Genomic DNA, 22,145 nt, shown 5'->3' with positions numbered 1-22,145 from the left:
GGGTTAGGGTTAGGGTTAGGGTTAGGGTTAGGGTTAGGGTTAGGGTTAGGGTTAGGGTTAGGGTTAGGGTTAGGGTTAGGGTTAGGGTTAGGGTTAGGGTTAGGGTTAGGGTTAGGGTTAGGGTTAGGGTTAGGGTTAGGGTTAGGGTTAGGGTTAGGGTTAGGGTTAGGGTTAGGGTTAGGGTTAGGGTTAGGGTTAGGGTTAGGGTTAGGGTTAGGGTTAGGGTTAGGGTTAGGGTTAGGGTTAGGGTTAGGGTTAGGGTTAGGGTTAGGGTTAGGGTTAGGGTTAGGGTTAGGGTTAGGGTTAGGGTTAGGGTTAGGGTTAGGGTTAGGGTTAGGGTTAGGGTTAGGGTTAGGGTTAGGGTTAGGGTTAGGGTTAGGGTTAGGGTTAGGGTTAGGGTTAGGGTTAGGGTTAGGGTTAGGGTTAGGGTTAGGGTTAGGGTTAGGGTTAGGGTTAGGGTTAGGGTTAGGGTTAGGGTTAGGGTTAGGGTTAGGGTTAGGGTTAGGGTTAGGGTTAGGGTTAGGGTTAGGGTTAGGGTTAGGGTTAGGGTTAGGGTTAGGGTTAGGGTTAGGGTTAGGGTTAGGGTTAGGGTTAGGGTTAGGGTTAGGGTTAGGGTTAGGGTTAGGGTTAGGGTTAGGGTTAGGGTTAGGGTTAGGGTTAGGGTTAGGGTTAGGGTTAGGGTTAGGGTTAGGGTTAGGGTTAGGGTTAGGGTTAGGGTTAGGGTTAGGGTTAGGGTTAGGGTTAGGGTTAGGGTTAGGGTTAGGGTTAGGGTTAGGGTTAGGGTTAGGGTTAGGGTTAGGGTTAGGGTTAGGGTTAGGGTTAGGGTTAGGGTTAGGGTTAGGGTTAGGGTTAGGGTTAGGGTTAGGGTTAGGGTTAGGGTTAGGGTTAGGGTTAGGGTTAGGGTTAGGGTTAGGGTTAGGGTTAGGGTTAGGGTTAGGGTTAGGGTTAGGGTTAGGGTTAGGGTTAGGGTTAGGGTTAGGGTTAGGGTTAGGGTTAGGGTTAGGGTTAGGGTTAGGGTTAGGGTTAGGGTTAGGGTTAGGGTTAGGGTTAGGGTTAGGGTTAGGGTTAGGGTTAGGGTTAGGGTTAGGGTTAGGGTTAGGGTTAGGGTTAGGGTTAGGGTTAGGGTTAGGGTTAGGGTTAGGGTTAGGGTTAGGGTTAGGGTTAGGGTTAGGGTTAGGGTTAGGGTTAGGGTTAGGGTTAGGGTTAGGGTTAGGGTTAGGGTTAGGGTTAGGGTTAGGGTTAGGGTTAGGGTTAGGGTTAGGGTTAGGGTTAGGGTTAGGGTTAGGGTTAGGGTTAGGGTTAGGGTTAGGGTTAGGGTTAGGGTTAGGGTTAGGGTTAGGGTTAGGGTTAGGGTTAGGGTTAGGGTTAGGGTTAGGGTTAGGGTTAGGGTTAGGGTTAGGGTTAGGGTTAGGGTTAGGGTTAGGGTTAGGGTTAGGGTTAGGGTTAGGGTTAGGGTTAGGGTTAGGGTTAGGGTTAGGGTTAGGGTTAGGGTTAGGGTTAGGGTTAGGGTTAGGGTTAGGGTTAGGGTTAGGGTTAGGGTTAGGGTTAGGGTTAGGGTTAGGGTTAGGGTTAGGGTTAGGGTTAGGGTTAGGGTTAGGGTTAGGGTTAGGGTTAGGGTTAGGGTTAGGGTTAGGGTTAGGGTTAGGGTTAGGGTTAGGGTTAGGGTTAGGGTTAGGGTTAGGGTTAGGGTTAGGGTTAGGGTTAGGGTTAGGGTTAGGGTTAGGGTTAGGGTTAGGGTTAGGGTTAGGGTTAGGGTTAGGGTTAGGGTTAGGGTTAGGGTTAGGGTTAGGGTTAGGGTTAGGGTTAGGGTTAGGGTTAGGGTTAGGGTTAGGGTTAGGGTTAGGGTTAGGGTTAGGGTTAGGGTTAGGGTTAGGGTTAGGGTTAGGGTTAGGGTTAGGGTTAGGGTTAGGGTTAGGGTTAGGGTTAGGGTTAGGGTTAGGGTTAGGGTTAGGGTTAGGGTTAGGGTTAGGGTTAGGGTTAGGGTTAGGGTTAGGGTTAGGGTTAGGGTTAGGGTTAGGGTTAGGGTTAGGGTTAGGGTTAGGGTTAGGGTTAGGGTTAGGGTTAGGGTTAGGGTTAGGGTTAGGGTTAGGGTTAGGGTTAGGGTTAGGGTTAGGGTTAGGGTTAGGGTTAGGGTTAGGGTTAGGGTTAGGGTTAGGGTTAGGGTTAGGGTTAGGGTTAGGGTTAGGGTTAGGGTTAGGGTTAGGGTTAGGGTTAGGGTTAGGGTTAGGGTTAGGGTTAGGGTTAGGGTTAGGGTTAGGGTTAGGGTTAGGGTTAGGGTTAGGGTTAGGGTTAGGGTTAGGGTTAGGGTTAGGGTTAGGGTTAGGGTTAGGGTTAGGGTTAGGGTTAGGGTTAGGGTTAGGGTTAGGGTTAGGGTTAGGGTTAGGGTTAGGGTTAGGGTTAGGGTTAGGGTTAGGGTTAGGGTTAGGGTTAGGGTTAGGGTTAGGGTTAGGGTTAGGGTTAGGGTTAGGGTTAGGGTTAGGGTTAGGGTTAGGGTTAGGGTTAGGGTTAGGGTTAGGGTTAGGGTTAGGGTTAGGGTTAGGGTTAGGGTTAGGGTTAGGGTTAGGGTTAGGGTTAGGGTTAGGGTTAGGGTTAGGGTTAGGGTTAGGGTTAGGGTTAGGGTTAGGGTTAGGGTTAGGGTTAGGGTTAGGGTTAGGGTTAGGGTTAGGGTTAGGGTTAGGGTTAGGGTTAGGGTTAGGGTTAGGGTTAGGGTTAGGGTTAGGGTTAGGGTTAGGGTTAGGGTTAGGGTTAGGGTTAGGGTTAGGGTTAGGGTTAGGGTTAGGGTTAGGGTTAGGGTTAGGGTTAGGGTTAGGGTTAGGGTTAGGGTTAGGGTTAGGGTTAGGGTTAGGGTTAGGGTTAGGGTTAGGGTTAGGGTTAGGGTTAGGGTTAGGGTTAGGGTTAGGGTTAGGGTTAGGGTTAGGGTTAGGGTTAGGGTTAGGGTTAGGGTTAGGGTTAGGGTTAGGGTTAGGGTTAGGGTTAGGGTTAGGGTTAGGGTTAGGGTTAGGGTTAGGGTTAGGGTTAGGGTTAGGGTTAGGGTTAGGGTTAGGGTTAGGGTTAGGGTTAGGGTTAGGGTTAGGGTTAGGGTTAGGGTTAGGGTTAGGGTTAGGGTTAGGGTTAGGGTTAGGGTTAGGGTTAGGGTTAGGGTTAGGGTTAGGGTTAGGGTTAGGGTTAGGGTTAGGGTTAGGGTTAGGGTTAGGGTTAGGGTTAGGGTTAGGGTTAGGGTTAGGGTTAGGGTTAGGGTTAGGGTTAGGGTTAGGGTTAGGGTTAGGGTTAGGGTTAGGGTTAGGGTTAGGGTTAGGGTTAGGGTTAGGGTTAGGGTTAGGGTTAGGGTTAGGGTTAGGGTTAGGGTTAGGGTTAGGGTTAGGGTTAGGGTTAGGGTTAGGGTTAGGGTTAGGGTTAGGGTTAGGGTTAGGGTTAGGGTTAGGGTTAGGGTTAGGGTTAGGGTTAGGGTTAGGGTTAGGGTTAGGGTTAGGGTTAGGGTTAGGGTTAGGGTTAGGGTTAGGGTTAGGGTTAGGGTTAGGGTTAGGGTTAGGGTTAGGGTTAGGGTTAGGGTTAGGGTTAGGGTTAGGGTTAGGGTTAGGGTTAGGGTTAGGGTTAGGGTTAGGGTTAGGGTTAGGGTTAGGGTTAGGGTTAGGGTTAGGGTTAGGGTTAGGGTTAGGGTTAGGGTTAGGGTTAGGGTTAGGGTTAGGGTTAGGGTTAGGGTTAGGGTTAGGGTTAGGGTTAGGGTTAGGGTTAGGGTTAGGGTTAGGGTTAGGGTTAGGGTTAGGGTTAGGGTTAGGGTTAGGGTTAGGGTTAGGGTTAGGGTTAGGGTTAGGGTTAGGGTTAGGGTTAGGGTTAGGGTTAGGGTTAGGGTTAGGGTTAGGGTTAGGGTTAGGGTTAGGGTTAGGGTTAGGGTTAGGGTTAGGGTTAGGGTTAGGGTTAGGGTTAGGGTTAGGGTTAGGGTTAGGGTTAGGGTTAGGGTTAGGGTTAGGGTTAGGGTTAGGGTTAGGGTTAGGGTTAGGGTTAGGGTTAGGGTTAGGGTTAGGGTTAGGGTTAGGGTTAGGGTTAGGGTTAGGGTTAGGGTTAGGGTTAGGGTTAGGGTTAGGGTTAGGGTTAGGGTTAGGGTTAGGGTTAGGGTTAGGGTTAGGGTTAGGGTTAGGGTTAGGGTTAGGGTTAGGGTTAGGGTTAGGGTTAGGGTTAGGGTTAGGGTTAGGGTTAGGGTTAGGGTTAGGGTTAGGGTTAGGGTTAGGGTTAGGGTTAGGGTTAGGGTTAGGGTTAGGGTTAGGGTTAGGGTTAGGGTTAGGGTTAGGGTTAGGGTTAGGGTTAGGGTTAGGGTTAGGGTTAGGGTTAGGGTTAGGGTTAGGGTTAGGGTTAGGGTTAGGGTTAGGGTTAGGGTTAGGGTTAGGGTTAGGGTTAGGGTTAGGGTTAGGGTTAGGGTTAGGGTTAGGGTTAGGGTTAGGGTTAGGGTTAGGGTTAGGGTTAGGGTTAGGGTTAGGGTTAGGGTTAGGGTTAGGGTTAGGGTTAGGGTTAGGGTTAGGGTTAGGGTTAGGGTTAGGGTTAGGGTTAGGGTTAGGGTTAGGGTTAGGGTTAGGGTTAGGGTTAGGGTTAGGGTTAGGGTTAGGGTTAGGGTTAGGGTTAGGGTTAGGGTTAGGGTTAGGGTTAGGGTTAGGGTTAGGGTTAGGGTTAGGGTTAGGGTTAGGGTTAGGGTTAGGGTTAGGGTTAGGGTTAGGGTTAGGGTTAGGGTTAGGGTTAGGGTTAGGGTTAGGGTTAGGGTTAGGGTTAGGGTTAGGGTTAGGGTTAGGGTTAGGGTTAGGGTTAGGGTTAGGGTTAGGGTTAGGGTTAGGGTTAGGGTTAGGGTTAGGGTTAGGGTTAGGGTTAGGGTTAGGGTTAGGGTTAGGGTTAGGGTTAGGGTTAGGGTTAGGGTTAGGGTTAGGGTTAGGGTTAGGGTTAGGGTTAGGGTTAGGGTTAGGGTTAGGGTTAGGGTTAGGGTTAGGGTTAGGGTTAGGGTTAGGGTTAGGGTTAGGGTTAGGGTTAGGGTTAGGGTTAGGGTTAGGGTTAGGGTTAGGGTTAGGGTTAGGGTTAGGGTTAGGGTTAGGGTTAGGGTTAGGGTTAGGGTTAGGGTTAGGGTTAGGGTTAGGGTTAGGGTTAGGGTTAGGGTTAGGGTTAGGGTTAGGGTTAGGGTTAGGGTTAGGGTTAGGGTTAGGGTTAGGGTTAGGGTTAGGGTTAGGGTTAGGGTTAGGGTTAGGGTTAGGGTTAGGGTTAGGGTTAGGGTTAGGGTTAGGGTTAGGGTTAGGGTTAGGGTTAGGGTTAGGGTTAGGGTTAGGGTTAGGGTTAGGGTTAGGGTTAGGGTTAGGGTTAGGGTTAGGGTTAGGGTTAGGGTTAGGGTTAGGGTTAGGGTTAGGGTTAGGGTTAGGGTTAGGGTTAGGGTTAGGGTTAGGGTTAGGGTTAGGGTTAGGGTTAGGGTTAGGGTTAGGGTTAGGGTTAGGGTTAGGGTTAGGGTTAGGGTTAGGGTTAGGGTTAGGGTTAGGGTTAGGGTTAGGGTTAGGGTTAGGGTTAGGGTTAGGGTTAGGGTTAGGGTTAGGGTTAGGGTTAGGGTTAGGGTTAGGGTTAGGGTTAGGGTTAGGGTTAGGGTTAGGGTTAGGGTTAGGGTTAGGGTTAGGGTTAGGGTTAGGGTTAGGGTTAGGGTTAGGGTTAGGGTTAGGGTTAGGGTTAGGGTTAGGGTTAGGGTTAGGGTTAGGGTTAGGGTTAGGGTTAGGGTTAGGGTTAGGGTTAGGGTTAGGGTTAGGGTTAGGGTTAGGGTTAGGGTTAGGGTTAGGGTTAGGGTTAGGGTTAGGGTTAGGGTTAGGGTTAGGGTTAGGGTTAGGGTTAGGGTTAGGGTTAGGGTTAGGGTTAGGGTTAGGGTTAGGGTTAGGGTTAGGGTTAGGGTTAGGGTTAGGGTTAGGGTTAGGGTTAGGGTTAGGGTTAGGGTTAGGGTTAGGGTTAGGGTTAGGGTTAGGGTTAGGGTTAGGGTTAGGGTTAGGGTTAGGGTTAGGGTTAGGGTTAGGGTTAGGGTTAGGGTTAGGGTTAGGGTTAGGGTTAGGGTTAGGGTTAGGGTTAGGGTTAGGGTTAGGGTTAGGGTTAGGGTTAGGGTTAGGGTTAGGGTTAGGGTTAGGGTTAGGGTTAGGGTTAGGGTTAGGGTTAGGGTTAGGGTTAGGGTTAGGGTTAGGGTTAGGGTTAGGGTTAGGGTTAGGGTTAGGGTTAGGGTTAGGGTTAGGGTTAGGGTTAGGGTTAGGGTTAGGGTTAGGGTTAGGGTTAGGGTTAGGGTTAGGGTTAGGGTTAGGGTTAGGGTTAGGGTTAGGGTTAGGGTTAGGGTTAGGGTTAGGGTTAGGGTTAGGGTTAGGGTTAGGGTTAGGGTTAGGGTTAGGGTTAGGGTTAGGGTTAGGGTTAGGGTTAGGGTTAGGGTTAGGGTTAGGGTTAGGGTTAGGGTTAGGGTTAGGGTTAGGGTTAGGGTTAGGGTTAGGGTTAGGGTTAGGGTTAGGGTTAGGGTTAGGGTTAGGGTTAGGGTTAGGGTTAGGGTTAGGGTTAGGGTTAGGGTTAGGGTTAGGGTTAGGGTTAGGGTTAGGGTTAGGGTTAGGGTTAGGGTTAGGGTTAGGGTTAGGGTTAGGGTTAGGGTTAGGGTTAGGGTTAGGGTTAGGGTTAGGGTTAGGGTTAGGGTTAGGGTTAGGGTTAGGGTTAGGGTTAGGGTTAGGGTTAGGGTTAGGGTTAGGGTTAGGGTTAGGGTTAGGGTTAGGGTTAGGGTTAGGGTTAGGGTTAGGGTTAGGGTTAGGGTTAGGGTTAGGGTTAGGGTTAGGGTTAGGGTTAGGGTTAGGGTTAGGGTTAGGGTTAGGGTTAGGGTTAGGGTTAGGGTTAGGGTTAGGGTTAGGGTTAGGGTTAGGGTTAGGGTTAGGGTTAGGGTTAGGGTTAGGGTTAGGGTTAGGGTTAGGGTTAGGGTTAGGGTTAGGGTTAGGGTTAGGGTTAGGGTTAGGGTTAGGGTTAGGGTTAGGGTTAGGGTTAGGGTTAGGGTTAGGGTTAGGGTTAGGGTTAGGGTTAGGGTTAGGGTTAGGGTTAGGGTTAGGGTTAGGGTTAGGGTTAGGGTTAGGGTTAGGGTTAGGGTTAGGGTTAGGGTTAGGGTTAGGGTTAGGGTTAGGGTTAGGGTTAGGGTTAGGGTTAGGGTTAGGGTTAGGGTTAGGGTTAGGGTTAGGGTTAGGGTTAGGGTTAGGGTTAGGGTTAGGGTTAGGGTTAGGGTTAGGGTTAGGGTTAGGGTTAGGGTTAGGGTTAGGGTTAGGGTTAGGGTTAGGGTTAGGGTTAGGGTTAGGGTTAGGGTTAGGGTTAGGGTTAGGGTTAGGGTTAGGGTTAGGGTTAGGGTTAGGGTTAGGGTTAGGGTTAGGGTTAGGGTTAGGGTTAGGGTTAGGGTTAGGGTTAGGGTTAGGGTTAGGGTTAGGGTTAGGGTTAGGGTTAGGGTTAGGGTTAGGGTTAGGGTTAGGGTTAGGGTTAGGGTTAGGGTTAGGGTTAGGGTTAGGGTTAGGGTTAGGGTTAGGGTTAGGGTTAGGGTTAGGGTTAGGGTTAGGGTTAGGGTTAGGGTTAGGGTTAGGGTTAGGGTTAGGGTTAGGGTTAGGGTTAGGGTTAGGGTTAGGGTTAGGGTTAGGGTTAGGGTTAGGGTTAGGGTTAGGGTTAGGGTTAGGGTTAGGGTTAGGGTTAGGGTTAGGGTTAGGGTTAGGGTTAGGGTTAGGGTTAGGGTTAGGGTTAGGGTTAGGGTTAGGGTTAGGGTTAGGGTTAGGGTTAGGGTTAGGGTTAGGGTTAGGGTTAGGGTTAGGGTTAGGGTTAGGGTTAGGGTTAGGGTTAGGGTTAGGGTTAGGGTTAGGGTTAGGGTTAGGGTTAGGGTTAGGGTTAGGGTTAGGGTTAGGGTTAGGGTTAGGGTTAGGGTTAGGGTTAGGGTTAGGGTTAGGGTTAGGGTTAGGGTTAGGGTTAGGGTTAGGGTTAGGGTTAGGGTTAGGGTTAGGGTTAGGGTTAGGGTTAGGGTTAGGGTTAGGGTTAGGGTTAGGGTTAGGGTTAGGGTTAGGGTTAGGGTTAGGGTTAGGGTTAGGGTTAGGGTTAGGGTTAGGGTTAGGGTTAGGGTTAGGGTTAGGGTTAGGGTTAGGGTTAGGGTTAGGGTTAGGGTTAGGGTTAGGGTTAGGGTTAGGGTTAGGGTTAGGGTTAGGGTTAGGGTTAGGGTTAGGGTTAGGGTTAGGGTTAGGGTTAGGGTTAGGGTTAGGGTTAGGGTTAGGGTTAGGGTTAGGGTTAGGGTTAGGGTTAGGGTTAGGGTTAGGGTTAGGGTTAGGGTTAGGGTTAGGGTTAGGGTTAGGGTTAGGGTTAGGGTTAGGGTTAGGGTTAGGGTTAGGGTTAGGGTTAGGGTTAGGGTTAGGGTTAGGGTTAGGGTTAGGGTTAGGGTTAGGGTTAGGGTTAGGGTTAGGGTTAGGGTTAGGGTTAGGGTTAGGGTTAGGGTTAGGGTTAGGGTTAGGGTTAGGGTTAGGGTTAGGGTTAGGGTTAGGGTTAGGGTTAGGGTTAGGGTTAGGGTTAGGGTTAGGGTTAGGGTTAGGGTTAGGGTTAGGGTTAGGGTTAGGGTTAGGGTTAGGGTTAGGGTTAGGGTTAGGGTTAGGGTTAGGGTTAGGGTTAGGGTTAGGGTTAGGGTTAGGGTTAGGGTTAGGGTTAGGGTTAGGGTTAGGGTTAGGGTTAGGGTTAGGGTTAGGGTTAGGGTTAGGGTTAGGGTTAGGGTTAGGGTTAGGGTTAGGGTTAGGGTTAGGGTTAGGGTTAGGGTTAGGGTTAGGGTTAGGGTTAGGGTTAGGGTTAGGGTTAGGGTTAGGGTTAGGGTTAGGGTTAGGGTTAGGGTTAGGGTTAGGGTTAGGGTTAGGGTTAGGGTTAGGGTTAGGGTTAGGGTTAGGGTTAGGGTTAGGGTTAGGGTTAGGGTTAGGGTTAGGGTTAGGGTTAGGGTTAGGGTTAGGGTTAGGGTTAGGGTTAGGGTTAGGGTTAGGGTTAGGGTTAGGGTTAGGGTTAGGGTTAGGGTTAGGGTTAGGGTTAGGGTTAGGGTTAGGGTTAGGGTTAGGGTTAGGGTTAGGGTTAGGGTTAGGGTTAGGGTTAGGGTTAGGGTTAGGGTTAGGGTTAGGGTTAGGGTTAGGGTTAGGGTTAGGGTTAGGGTTAGGGTTAGGGTTAGGGTTAGGGTTAGGGTTAGGGTTAGGGTTAGGGTTAGGGTTAGGGTTAGGGTTAGGGTTAGGGTTAGGGTTAGGGTTAGGGTTAGGGTTAGGGTTAGGGTTAGGGTTAGGGTTAGGGTTAGGGTTAGGGTTAGGGTTAGGGTTAGGGTTAGGGTTAGGGTTAGGGTTAGGGTTAGGGTTAGGGTTAGGGTTAGGGTTAGGGTTAGGGTTAGGGTTAGGGTTAGGGTTAGGGTTAGGGTTAGGGTTAGGGTTAGGGTTAGGGTTAGGGTTAGGGTTAGGGTTAGGGTTAGGGTTAGGGTTAGGGTTAGGGTTAGGGTTAGGGTTAGGGTTAGGGTTAGGGTTAGGGTTAGGGTTAGGGTTAGGGTTAGGGTTAGGGTTAGGGTTAGGGTTAGGGTTAGGGTTAGGGTTAGGGTTAGGGTTAGGGTTAGGGTTAGGGTTAGGGTTAGGGTTAGGGTTAGGGTTAGGGTTAGGGTTAGGGTTAGGGTTAGGGTTAGGGTTAGGGTTAGGGTTAGGGTTAGGGTTAGGGTTAGGGTTAGGGTTAGGGTTAGGGTTAGGGTTAGGGTTAGGGTTAGGGTTAGGGTTAGGGTTAGGGTTAGGGTTAGGGTTAGGGTTAGGGTTAGGGTTAGGGTTAGGGTTAGGGTTAGGGTTAGGGTTAGGGTTAGGGTTAGGGTTAGGGTTAGGGTTAGGGTTAGGGTTAGGGTTAGGGTTAGGGTTAGGGTTAGGGTTAGGGTTAGGGTTAGGGTTAGGGTTAGGGTTAGGGTTAGGGTTAGGGTTAGGGTTAGGGTTAGGGTTAGGGTTAGGGTTAGGGTTAGGGTTAGGGTTAGGGTTAGGGTTAGGGTTAGGGTTAGGGTTAGGGTTAGGGTTAGGGTTAGGGTTAGGGTTAGGGTTAGGGTTAGGGTTAGGGTTAGGGTTAGGGTTAGGGTTAGGGTTAGGGTTAGGGTTAGGGTTAGGGTTAGGGTTAGGGTTAGGGTTAGGGTTAGGGTTAGGGTTAGGGTTAGGGTTAGGGTTAGGGTTAGGGTTAGGGTTAGGGTTAGGGTTAGGGTTAGGGTTAGGGTTAGGGTTAGGGTTAGGGTTAGGGTTAGGGTTAGGGTTAGGGTTAGGGTTAGGGTTAGGGTTAGGGTTAGGGTTAGGGTTAGGGTTAGGGTTAGGGTTAGGGTTAGGGTTAGGGTTAGGGTTAGGGTTAGGGTTAGGGTTAGGGTTAGGGTTAGGGTTAGGGTTAGGGTTAGGGTTAGGGTTAGGGTTAGGGTTAGGGTTAGGGTTAGGGTTAGGGTTAGGGTTAGGGTTAGGGTTAGGGTTAGGGTTAGGGTTAGGGTTAGGGTTAGGGTTAGGGTTAGGGTTAGGGTTAGGGTTAGGGTTAGGGTTAGGGTTAGGGTTAGGGTTAGGGTTAGGGTTAGGGTTAGGGTTAGGGTTAGGGTTAGGGTTAGGGTTAGGGTTAGGGTTAGGGTTAGGGTTAGGGTTAGGGTTAGGGTTAGGGTTAGGGTTAGGGTTAGGGTTAGGGTTAGGGTTAGGGTTAGGGTTAGGGTTAGGGTTAGGGTTAGGGTTAGGGTTAGGGTTAGGGTTAGGGTTAGGGTTAGGGTTAGGGTTAGGGTTAGGGTTAGGGTTAGGGTTAGGGTTAGGGTTAGGGTTAGGGTTAGGGTTAGGGTTAGGGTTAGGGTTAGGGTTAGGGTTAGGGTTAGGGTTAGGGTTAGGGTTAGGGTTAGGGTTAGGGTTAGGGTTAGGGTTAGGGTTAGGGTTAGGGTTAGGGTTAGGGTTAGGGTTAGGGTTAGGGTTAGGGTTAGGGTTAGGGTTAGGGTTAGGGTTAGGGTTAGGGTTAGGGTTAGGGTTAGGGTTAGGGTTAGGGTTAGGGTTAGGGTTAGGGTTAGGGTTAGGGTTAGGGTTAGGGTTAGGGTTAGGGTTAGGGTTAGGGTTAGGGTTAGGGTTAGGGTTAGGGTTAGGGTTAGGGTTAGGGTTAGGGTTAGGGTTAGGGTTAGGGTTAGGGTTAGGGTTAGGGTTAGGGTTAGGGTTAGGGTTAGGGTTAGGGTTAGGGTTAGGGTTAGGGTTAGGGTTAGGGTTAGGGTTAGGGTTAGGGTTAGGGTTAGGGTTAGGGTTAGGGTTAGGGTTAGGGTTAGGGTTAGGGTTAGGGTTAGGGTTAGGGTTAGGGTTAGGGTTAGGGTTAGGGTTAGGGTTAGGGTTAGGGTTAGGGTTAGGGTTAGGGTTAGGGTTAGGGTTAGGGTTAGGGTTAGGGTTAGGGTTAGGGTTAGGGTTAGGGTTAGGGTTAGGGTTAGGGTTAGGGTTAGGGTTAGGGTTAGGGTTAGGGTTAGGGTTAGGGTTAGGGTTAGGGTTAGGGTTAGGGTTAGGGTTAGGGTTAGGGTTAGGGTTAGGGTTAGGGTTAGGGTTAGGGTTAGGGTTAGGGTTAGGGTTAGGGTTAGGGTTAGGGTTAGGGTTAGGGTTAGGGTTAGGGTTAGGGTTAGGGTTAGGGTTAGGGTTAGGGTTAGGGTTAGGGTTAGGGTTAGGGTTAGGGTTAGGGTTAGGGTTAGGGTTAGGGTTAGGGTTAGGGTTAGGGTTAGGGTTAGGGTTAGGGTTAGGGTTAGGGTTAGGGTTAGGGTTAGGGTTAGGGTTAGGGTTAGGGTTAGGGTTAGGGTTAGGGTTAGGGTTAGGGTTAGGGTTAGGGTTAGGGTTAGGGTTAGGGTTAGGGTTAGGGTTAGGGTTAGGGTTAGGGTTAGGGTTAGGGTTAGGGTTAGGGTTAGGGTTAGGGTTAGGGTTAGGGTTAGGGTTAGGGTTAGGGTTAGGGTTAGGGTTAGGGTTAGGGTTAGGGTTAGGGTTAGGGTTAGGGTTAGGGTTAGGGTTAGGGTTAGGGTTAGGGTTAGGGTTAGGGTTAGGGTTAGGGTTAGGGTTAGGGTTAGGGTTAGGGTTAGGGTTAGGGTTAGGGTTAGGGTTAGGGTTAGGGTTAGGGTTAGGGTTAGGGTTAGGGTTAGGGTTAGGGTTAGGGTTAGGGTTAGGGTTAGGGTTAGGGTTAGGGTTAGGGTTAGGGTTAGGGTTAGGGTTAGGGTTAGGGTTAGGGTTAGGGTTAGGGTTAGGGTTAGGGTTAGGGTTAGGGTTAGGGTTAGGGTTAGGGTTAGGGTTAGGGTTAGGGTTAGGGTTAGGGTTAGGGTTAGGGTTAGGGTTAGGGTTAGGGTTAGGGTTAGGGTTAGGGTTAGGGTTAGGGTTAGGGTTAGGGTTAGGGTTAGGGTTAGGGTTAGGGTTAGGGTTAGGGTTAGGGTTAGGGTTAGGGTTAGGGTTAGGGTTAGGGTTAGGGTTAGGGTTAGGGTTAGGGTTAGGGTTAGGGTTAGGGTTAGGGTTAGGGTTAGGGTTAGGGTTAGGGTTAGGGTTAGGGTTAGGGTTAGGGTTAGGGTTAGGGTTAGGGTTAGGGTTAGGGTTAGGGTTAGGGTTAGGGTTAGGGTTAGGGTTAGGGTTAGGGTTAGGGTTAGGGTTAGGGTTAGGGTTAGGGTTAGGGTTAGGGTTAGGGTTAGGGTTAGGGTTAGGGTTAGGGTTAGGGTTAGGGTTAGGGTTAGGGTTAGGGTTAGGGTTAGGGTTAGGGTTAGGGTTAGGGTTAGGGTTAGGGTTAGGGTTAGGGTTAGGGTTAGGGTTAGGGTTAGGGTTAGGGTTAGGGTTAGGGTTAGGGTTAGGGTTAGGGTTAGGGTTAGGGTTAGGGTTAGGGTTAGGGTTAGGGTTAGGGTTAGGGTTAGGGTTAGGGTTAGGGTTAGGGTTAGGGTTAGGGTTAGGGTTAGGGTTAGGGTTAGGGTTAGGGTTAGGGTTAGGGTTAGGGTTAGGGTTAGGGTTAGGGTTAGGGTTAGGGTTAGGGTTAGGGTTAGGGTTAGGGTTAGGGTTAGGGTTAGGGTTAGGGTTAGGGTTAGGGTTAGGGTTAGGGTTAGGGTTAGGGTTAGGGTTAGGGTTAGGGTTAGGGTTAGGGTTAGGGTTAGGGTTAGGGTTAGGGTTAGGGTTAGGGTTAGGGTTAGGGTTAGGGTTAGGGTTAGGGTTAGGGTTAGGGTTAGGGTTAGGGTTAGGGTTAGGGTTAGGGTTAGGGTTAGGGTTAGGGTTAGGGTTAGGGTTAGGGTTAGGGTTAGGGTTAGGGTTAGGGTTAGGGTTAGGGTTAGGGTTAGGGTTAGGGTTAGGGTTAGGGTTAGGGTTAGGGTTAGGGTTAGGGTTAGGGTTAGGGTTAGGGTTAGGGTTAGGGTTAGGGTTAGGGTTAGGGTTAGGGTTAGGGTTAGGGTTAGGGTTAGGGTTAGGGTTAGGGTTAGGGTTAGGGTTAGGGTTAGGGTTAGGGTTAGGGTTAGGGTTAGGGTTAGGGTTAGGGTTAGGGTTAGGGTTAGGGTTAGGGTTAGGGTTAGGGTTAGGGTTAGGGTTAGGGTTAGGGTTAGGGTTAGGGTTAGGGTTAGGGTTAGGGTTAGGGTTAGGGTTAGGGTTAGGGTTAGGGTTAGGGTTAGGGTTAGGGTTAGGGTTAGGGTTAGGGTTAGGGTTAGGGTTAGGGTTAGGGTTAGGGTTAGGGTTAGGGTTAGGGTTAGGGTTAGGGTTAGGGTTAGGGTTAGGGTTAGGGTTAGGGTTAGGGTTAGGGTTAGGGTTAGGGTTAGGGTTAGGGTTAGGGTTAGGGTTAGGGTTAGGGTTAGGGTTAGGGTTAGGGTTAGGGTTAGGGTTAGGGTTAGGGTTAGGGTTAGGGTTAGGGTTAGGGTTAGGGTTAGGGTTAGGGTTAGGGTTAGGGTTAGGGTTAGGGTTAGGGTTAGGGTTAGGGTTAGGGTTAGGGTTAGGGTTAGGGTTAGGGTTAGGGTTAGGGTTAGGGTTAGGGTTAGGGTTAGGGTTAGGGTTAGGGTTAGGGTTAGGGTTAGGGTTAGGGTTAGGGTTAGGGTTAGGGTTAGGGTTAGGGTTAGGGTTAGGGTTAGGGTTAGGGTTAGGGTTAGGGTTAGGGTTAGGGTTAGGGTTAGGGTTAGGGTTAGGGTTAGGGTTAGGGTTAGGGTTAGGGTTAGGGTTAGGGTTAGGGTTAGGGTTAGGGTTAGGGTTAGGGTTAGGGTTAGGGTTAGGGTTAGGGTTAGGGTTAGGGTTAGGGTTAGGGTTAGGGTTAGGGTTAGGGTTAGGGTTAGGGTTAGGGTTAGGGTTAGGGTTAGGGTTAGGGTTAGGGTTAGGGTTAGGGTTAGGGTTAGGGTTAGGGTTAGGGTTAGGGTTAGGGTTAGGGTTAGGGTTAGGGTTAGGGTTAGGGTTAGGGTTAGGGTTAGGGTTAGGGTTAGGGTTAGGGTTAGGGTTAGGGTTAGGGTTAGGGTTAGGGTTAGGGTTAGGGTTAGGGTTAGGGTTAGGGTTAGGGTTAGGGTTAGGGTTAGGGTTAGGGTTAGGGTTAGGGTTAGGGTTAGGGTTAGGGTTAGGGTTAGGGTTAGGGTTAGGGTTAGGGTTAGGGTTAGGGTTAGGGTTAGGGTTAGGGTTAGGGTTAGGGTTAGGGTTAGGGTTAGGGTTAGGGTTAGGGTTAGGGTTAGGGTTAGGGTTAGGGTTAGGGTTAGGGTTAGGGTTAGGGTTAGGGTTAGGGTTAGGGTTAGGGTTAGGGTTAGGGTTAGGGTTAGGGTTAGGGTTAGGGTTAGGGTTAGGGTTAGGGTTAGGGTTAGGGTTAGGGTTAGGGTTAGGGTTAGGGTTAGGGTTAGGGTTAGGGTTAGGGTTAGGGTTAGGGTTAGGGTTAGGGTTAGGGTTAGGGTTAGGGTTAGGGTTAGGGTTAGGGTTAGGGTTAGGGTTAGGGTTAGGGTTAGGGTTAGGGTTAGGGTTAGGGTTAGGGTTAGGGTTAGGGTTAGGGTTAGGGTTAGGGTTAGGGTTAGGGTTAGGGTTAGGGTTAGGGTTAGGGTTAGGGTTAGGGTTAGGGTTAGGGTTAGGGTTAGGGTTAGGGTTAGGGTTAGGGTTAGGGTTAGGGTTAGGGTTAGGGTTAGGGTTAGGGTTAGGGTTAGGGTTAGGGTTAGGGTTAGGGTTAGGGTTAGGGTTAGGGTTAGGGTTAGGGTTAGGGTTAGGGTTAGGGTTAGGGTTAGGGTTAGGGTTAGGGTTAGGGTTAGGGTTAGGGTTAGGGTTAGGGTTAGGGTTAGGGTTAGGGTTAGGGTTAGGGTTAGGGTTAGGGTTAGGGTTAGGGTTAGGGTTAGGGTTAGGGTTAGGGTTAGGGTTAGGGTTAGGGTTAGGGTTAGGGTTAGGGTTAGGGTTAGGGTTAGGGTTAGGGTTAGGGTTAGGGTTAGGGTTAGGGTTAGGGTTAGGGTTAGGGTTAGGGTTAGGGTTAGGGTTAGGGTTAGGGTTAGGGTTAGGGTTAGGGTTAGGGTTAGGGTTAGGGTTAGGGTTAGGGTTAGGGTTAGGGTTAGGGTTAGGGTTAGGGTTAGGGTTAGGGTTAGGGTTAGGGTTAGGGTTAGGGTTAGGGTTAGGGTTAGGGTTAGGGTTAGGGTTAGGGTTAGGGTTAGGGTTAGGGTTAGGGTTAGGGTTAGGGTTAGGGTTAGGGTTAGGGTTAGGGTTAGGGTTAGGGTTAGGGTTAGGGTTAGGGTTAGGGTTAGGGTTAGGGTTAGGGTTAGGGTTAGGGTTAGGGTTAGGGTTAGGGTTAGGGTTAGGGTTAGGGTTAGGGTTAGGGTTAGGGTTAGGGTTAGGGTTAGGGTTAGGGTTAGGGTTAGGGTTAGGGTTAGGGTTAGGGTTAGGGTTAGGGTTAGGGTTAGGGTTAGGGTTAGGGTTAGGGTTAGGGTTAGGGTTAGGGTTAGGGTTAGGGTTAGGGTTAGGGTTAGGGTTAGGGTTAGGGTTAGGGTTAGGGTTAGGGTTAGGGTTAGGGTTAGGGTTAGGGTTAGGGTTAGGGTTAGGGTTAGGGTTAGGGTTAGGGTTAGGGTTAGGGTTAGGGTTAGGGTTAGGGTTAGGGTTAGGGTTAGGGTTAGGGTTAGGGTTAGGGTTAGGGTTAGGGTTAGGGTTAGGGTTAGGGTTAGGGTTAGGGTTAGGGTTAGGGTTAGGGTTAGGGTTAGGGTTAGGGTTAGGGTTAGGGTTAGGGTTAGGGTTAGGGTTAGGGTTAGGGTTAGGGTTAGGGTTAGGGTTAGGGTTAGGGTTAGGGTTAGGGTTAGGGTTAGGGTTAGGGTTAGGGTTAGGGTTAGGGTTAGGGTTAGGGTTAGGGTTAGGGTTAGGGTTAGGGTTAGGGTTAGGGTTAGGGTTAGGGTTAGGGTTAGGGTTAGGGTTAGGGTTAGGGTTAGGGTTAGGGTTAGGGTTAGGGTTAGGGTTAGGGTTAGGGTTAGGGTTAGGGTTAGGGTTAGGGTTAGGGTTAGGGTTAGGGTTAGGGTTAGGGTTAGGGTTAGGGTTAGGGTTAGGGTTAGGGTTAGGGTTAGGGTTAGGGTTAGGGTTAGGGTTAGGGTTAGGGTTAGGGTTAGGGTTAGGGTTAGGGTTAGGGTTAGGGTTAGGGTTAGGGTTAGGGTTAGGGTTAGGGTTAGGGTTAGGGTTAGGGTTAGGGTTAGGGTTAGGGTTAGGGTTAGGGTTAGGGTTAGGGTTAGGGTTAGGGTTAGGGTTAGGGTTAGGGTTAGGGTTAGGGTTAGGGTTAGGGTTAGGGTTAGGGTTAGGGTTAGGGTTAGGGTTAGGGTTAGGGTTAGGGTTAGGGTTAGGGTTAGGGTTAGGGTTAGGGTTAGGGTTAGGGTTAGGGTTAGGGTTAGGGTTAGGGTTAGGGTTAGGGTTAGGGTTAGGGTTAGGGTTAGGGTTAGGGTTAGGGTTAGGGTTAGGGTTAGGGTTAGGGTTAGGGTTAGGGTTAGGGTTAGGGTTAGGGTTAGGGTTAGGGTTAGGGTTAGGGTTAGGGTTAGGGTTAGGGTTAGGGTTAGGGTTAGGGTTAGGGTTAGGGTTAGGGTTAGGGTTAGGGTTAGGGTTAGGGTTAGGGTTAGGGTTAGGGTTAGGGTTAGGGTTAGGGTTAGGGTTAGGGTTAGGGTTAGGGTTAGGGTTAGGGTTAGGGTTAGGGTTAGGGTTAGGGTTAGGGTTAGGGTTAGGGTTAGGGTTAGGGTTAGGGTTAGGGTTAGGGTTAGGGTTAGGGTTAGGGTTAGGGTTAGGGTTAGGGTTAGGGTTAGGGTTAGGGTTAGGGTTAGGGTTAGGGTTAGGGTTAGGGTTAGGGTTAGGGTTAGGGTTAGGGTTAGGGTTAGGGTTAGGGTTAGGGTTAGGGTTAGGGTTAGGGTTAGGGTTAGGGTTAGGGTTAGGGTTAGGGTTAGGGTTAGGGTTAGGGTTAGGGTTAGGGTTAGGGTTAGGGTTAGGGTTAGGGTTAGGGTTAGGGTTAGGGTTAGGGTTAGGGTTAGGGTTAGGGTTAGGGTTAGGGTTAGGGTTAGGGTTAGGGTTAGGGTTAGGGTTAGGGTTAGGGTTAGGGTTAGGGTTAGGGTTAGGGTTAGGGTTAGGGTTAGGGTTAGGGTTAGGGTTAGGGTTAGGGTTAGGGTTAGGGTTAGGGTTAGGGTTAGGGTTAGGGTTAGGGTTAGGGTTAGGGTTAGGGTTAGGGTTAGGGTTAGGGTTAGGGTTAGGGTTAGGGTTAGGGTTAGGGTTAGGGTTAGGGTTAGGGTTAGGGTTAGGGTTAGGGTTAGGGTTAGGGTTAGGGTTAGGGTTAGGGTTAGGGTTAGGGTTAGGGTTAGGGTTAGGGTTAGGGTTAGGGTTAGGGTTAGGGTTAGGGTTAGGGTTAGGGTTAGGGTTAGGGTTAGGGTTAGGGTTAGGGTTAGGGTTAGGGTTAGGGTTAGGGTTAGGGTTAGGGTTAGGGTTAGGGTTAGGGTTAGGGTTAGGGTTAGGGTTAGGGTTAGGGTTAGGGTTAGGGTTAGGGTTAGGGTTAGGGTTAGGGTTAGGGTTAGGGTTAGGGTTAGGGTTAGGGTTAGGGTTAGGGTTAGGGTTAGGGTTAGGGTTAGGGTTAGGGTTAGGGTTAGGGTTAGGGTTAGGGTTAGGGTTAGGGTTAGGGTTAGGGTTAGGGTTAGGGTTAGGGTTAGGGTTAGGGTTAGGGTTAGGGTTAGGGTTAGGGTTAGGGTTAGGGTTAGGGTTAGGGTTAGGGTTAGGGTTAGGGTTAGGGTTAGGGTTAGGGTTAGGGTTAGGGTTAGGGTTAGGGTTAGGGTTAGGGTTAGGGTTAGGGTTAGGGTTAGGGTTAGGGTTAGGGTTAGGGTTAGGGTTAGGGTTAGGGTTAGGGTTAGGGTTAGGGTTAGGGTTAGGGTTAGGGTTAGGGTTAGGGTTAGGGTTAGGGTTAGGGTTAGGGTTAGGGTTAGGGTTAGGGTTAGGGTTAGGGTTAGGGTTAGGGTTAGGGTTAGGGTTAGGGTTAGGGTTAGGGTTAGGGTTAGGGTTAGGGTTAGGGTTAGGGTTAGGGTTAGGGTTAGGGTTAGGGTTAGGGTTAGGGTTAGGGTTAGGGTTAGGGTTAGGGTTAGGGTTAGGGTTAGGGTTAGGGTTAGGGTTAGGGTTAGGGTTAGGGTTAGGGTTAGGGTTAGGGTTAGGGTTAGGGTTAGGGTTAGGGTTAGGGTTAGGGTTAGGGTTAGGGTTAGGGTTAGGGTTAGGGTTAGGGTTAGGGTTAGGGTTAGGGTTAGGGTTAGGGTTAGGGTTAGGGTTAGGGTTAGGGTTAGGGTTAGGGTTAGGGTTAGGGTTAGGGTTAGGGTTAGGGTTAGGGTTAGGGTTAGGGTTAGGGTTAGGGTTAGGGTTAGGGTTAGGGTTAGGGTTAGGGTTAGGGTTAGGGTTAGGGTTAGGGTTAGGGTTAGGGTTAGGGTTAGGGTTAGGGTTAGGGTTAGGGTTAGGGTTAGGGTTAGGGTTAGGGTTAGGGTTAGGGTTAGGGTTAGGGTTAGGGTTAGGGTTAGGGTTAGGGTTAGGGTTAGGGTTAGGGTTAGGGTTAGGGTTAGGGTTAGGGTTAGGGTTAGGGTTAGGGTTAGGGTTAGGGTTAGGGTTAGGGTTAGGGTTAGGGTTAGGGTTAGGGTTAGGGTTAGGGTTAGGGTTAGGGTTAGGGTTAGGGTTAGGGTTAGGGTTAGGGTTAGGGTTAGGGTTAGGGTTAGGGTTAGGGTTAGGGTTAGGGTTAGGGTTAGGGTTAGGGTTAGGGTTAGGGTTAGGGTTAGGGTTAGGGTTAGGGTTAGGGTTAGGGTTAGGGTTAGGGTTAGGGTTAGGGTTAGGGTTAGGGTTAGGGTTAGGGTTAGGGTTAGGGTTAGGGTTAGGGTTAGGGTTAGGGTTAGGGTTAGGGTTAGGGTTAGGGTTAGGGTTAGGGTTAGGGTTAGGGTTAGGGTTAGGGTTAGGGTTAGGGTTAGGGTTAGGGTTAGGGTTAGGGTTAGGGTTAGGGTTAGGGTTAGGGTTAGGGTTAGGGTTAGGGTTAGGGTTAGGGTTAGGGTTAGGGTTAGGGTTAGGGTTAGGGTTAGGGTTAGGGTTAGGGTTAGGGTTAGGGTTAGGGTTAGGGTTAGGGTTAGGGTTAGGGTTAGGGTTAGGGTTAGGGTTAGGGTTAGGGTTAGGGTTAGGGTTAGGGTTAGGGTTAGGGTTAGGGTTAGGGTTAGGGTTAGGGTTAGGGTTAGGGTTAGGGTTAGGGTTAGGGTTAGGGTTAGGGTTAGGGTTAGGGTTAGGGTTAGGGTTAGGGTTAGGGTTAGGGTTAGGGTTAGGGTTAGGGTTAGGGTTAGGGTTAGGGTTAGGGTTAGGGTTAGGGTTAGGGTTAGGGTTAGGGTTAGGGTTAGGGTTAGGGTTAGGGTTAGGGTTAGGGTTAGGGTTAGGGTTAGGGTTAGGGTTAGGGTTAGGGTTAGGGTTAGGGTTAGGGTTAGGGTTAGGGTTAGGGTTAGGGTTAGGGTTAGGGTTAGGGTTAGGGTTAGGGTTAGGGTTAGGGTTAGGGTTAGGGTTAGGGTTAGGGTTAGGGTTAGGGTTAGGGTTAGGGTTAGGGTTAGGGTTAGGGTTAGGGTTAGGGTTAGGGTTAGGGTTAGGGTTAGGGTTAGGGTTAGGGTTAGGGTTAGGGTTAGGGTTAGGGTTAGGGTTAGGGTTAGGGTTAGGGTTAGGGTTAGGGTTAGGGTTAGGGTTAGGGTTAGGGTTAGGGTTAGGGTTAGGGTTAGGGTTAGGGTTAGGGTTAGGGTTAGGGTTAGGGTTAGGGTTAGGGTTAGGGTTAGGGTTAGGGTTAGGGTTAGGGTTAGGGTTAGGGTTAGGGTTAGGGTTAGGGTTAGGGTTAGGGTTAGGGTTAGGGTTAGGGTTAGGGTTAGGGTTAGGGTTAGGGTTAGGGTTAGGGTTAGGGTTAGGGTTAGGGTTAGGGTTAGGGTTAGGGTTAGGGTTAGGGTTAGGGTTAGGGTTAGGGTTAGGGTTAGGGTTAGGGTTAGGGTTAGGGTTAGGGTTAGGGTTAGGGTTAGGGTTAGGGTTAGGGTTAGGGTTAGGGTTAGGGTTAGGGTTAGGGTTAGGGTTAGGGTTAGGGTTAGGGTTAGGGTTAGGGTTAGGGTTAGGGTTAGGGTTAGGGTTAGGGTTAGGGTTAGGGTTAGGGTTAGGGTTAGGGTTAGGGTTAGGGTTAGGGTTAGGGTTAGGGTTAGGGTTAGGGTTAGGGTTAGGGTTAGGGTTAGGGTTAGGGTTAGGGTTAGGGTTAGGGTTAGGGTTAGGGTTAGGGTTAGGGTTAGGGTTAGGGTTAGGGTTAGGGTTAGGGTTAGGGTTAGGGTTAGGGTTAGGGTTAGGGTTAGGGTTAGGGTTAGGGTTAGGGTTAGGGTTAGGGTTAGGGTTAGGGTTAGGGTTAGGGTTAGGGTTAGGGTTAGGGTTAGGGTTAGGGTTAGGGTTAGGGTTAGGGTTAGGGTTAGGGTTAGGGTTAGGGTTAGGGTTAGGGTTAGGGTTAGGGTTAGGGTTAGGGTTAGGGTTAGGGTTAGGGTTAGGGTTAGGGTTAGGGTTAGGGTTAGGGTTAGGGTTAGGGTTAGGGTTAGGGTTAGGGTTAGGGTTAGGGTTAGGGTTAGGGTTAGGGTTAGGGTTAGGGTTAGGGTTAGGGTTAGGGTTAGGGTTAGGGTTAGGGTTAGGGTTAGGGTTAGGGTTAGGGTTAGGGTTAGGGTTAGGGTTAGGGTTAGGGTTAGGGTTAGGGTTAGGGTTAGGGTTAGGGTTAGGGTTAGGGTTAGGGTTAGGGTTAGGGTTAGGGTTAGGGTTAGGGTTAGGGTTAGGGTTAGGGTTAGGGTTAGGGTTAGGGTTAGGGTTAGGGTTAGGGTTAGGGTTAGGGTTAGGGTTAGGGTTAGGGTTAGGGTTAGGGTTAGGGTTAGGGTTAGGGTTAGGGTTAGGGTTAGGGTTAGGGTTAGGGTTAGGGTTAGGGTTAGGGTTAGGGTTAGGGTTAGGGTTAGGGTTAGGGTTAGGGTTAGGGTTAGGGTTAGGGTTAGGGTTAGGGTTAGGGTTAGGGTTAGGGTTAGGGTTAGGGTTAGGGTTAGGGTTAGGGTTAGGGTTAGGGTTAGGGTTAGGGTTAGGGTTAGGGTTAGGGTTAGGGTTAGGGTTAGGGTTAGGGTTAGGGTTAGGGTTAGGGTTAGGGTTAGGGTTAGGGTTAGGGTTAGGGTTAGGGTTAGGGTTAGGGTTAGGGTTAGGGTTAGGGTTAGGGTTAGGGTTAGGGTTAGGGTTAGGGTTAGGGTTAGGGTTAGGGTTAGGGTTAGGGTTAGGGTTAGGGTTAGGGTTAGGGTTAGGGTTAGGGTTAGGGTTAGGGTTAGGGTTAGGGTTAGGGTTAGGGTTAGGGTTAGGGTTAGGGTTAGGGTTAGGGTTAGGGTTAGGGTTAGGGTTAGGGTTAGGGTTAGGGTTAGGGTTAGGGTTAGGGTTAGGGTTAGGGTTAGGGTTAGGGTTAGGGTTAGGGTTAGGGTTAGGGTTAGGGTTAGGGTTAGGGTTAGGGTTAGGGTTAGGGTTAGGGTTAGGGTTAGGGTTAGGGTTAGGGTTAGGGTTAGGGTTAGGGTTAGGGTTAGGGTTAGGGTTAGGGTTAGGGTTAGGGTTAGGGTTAGGGTTAGGGTTAGGGTTAGGGTTAGGGTTAGGGTTAGGGTTAGGGTTAGGGTTAGGGTTAGGGTTAGGGTTAGGGTTAGGGTTAGGGTTAGGGTTAGGGTT

Source organism: Heloderma suspectum, chromosome 5, assembly GCF_057233095.1.
Source record: "Heloderma suspectum isolate Gila_16-S chromosome 5, 16-S_ref, whole genome shotgun sequence".
NCBI classification, from domain to species: domain Eukaryota; kingdom Metazoa; phylum Chordata; class Lepidosauria; order Squamata; family Helodermatidae; genus Heloderma; species Heloderma suspectum.
This window is presented reverse-complemented; position numbering follows the sequence as displayed.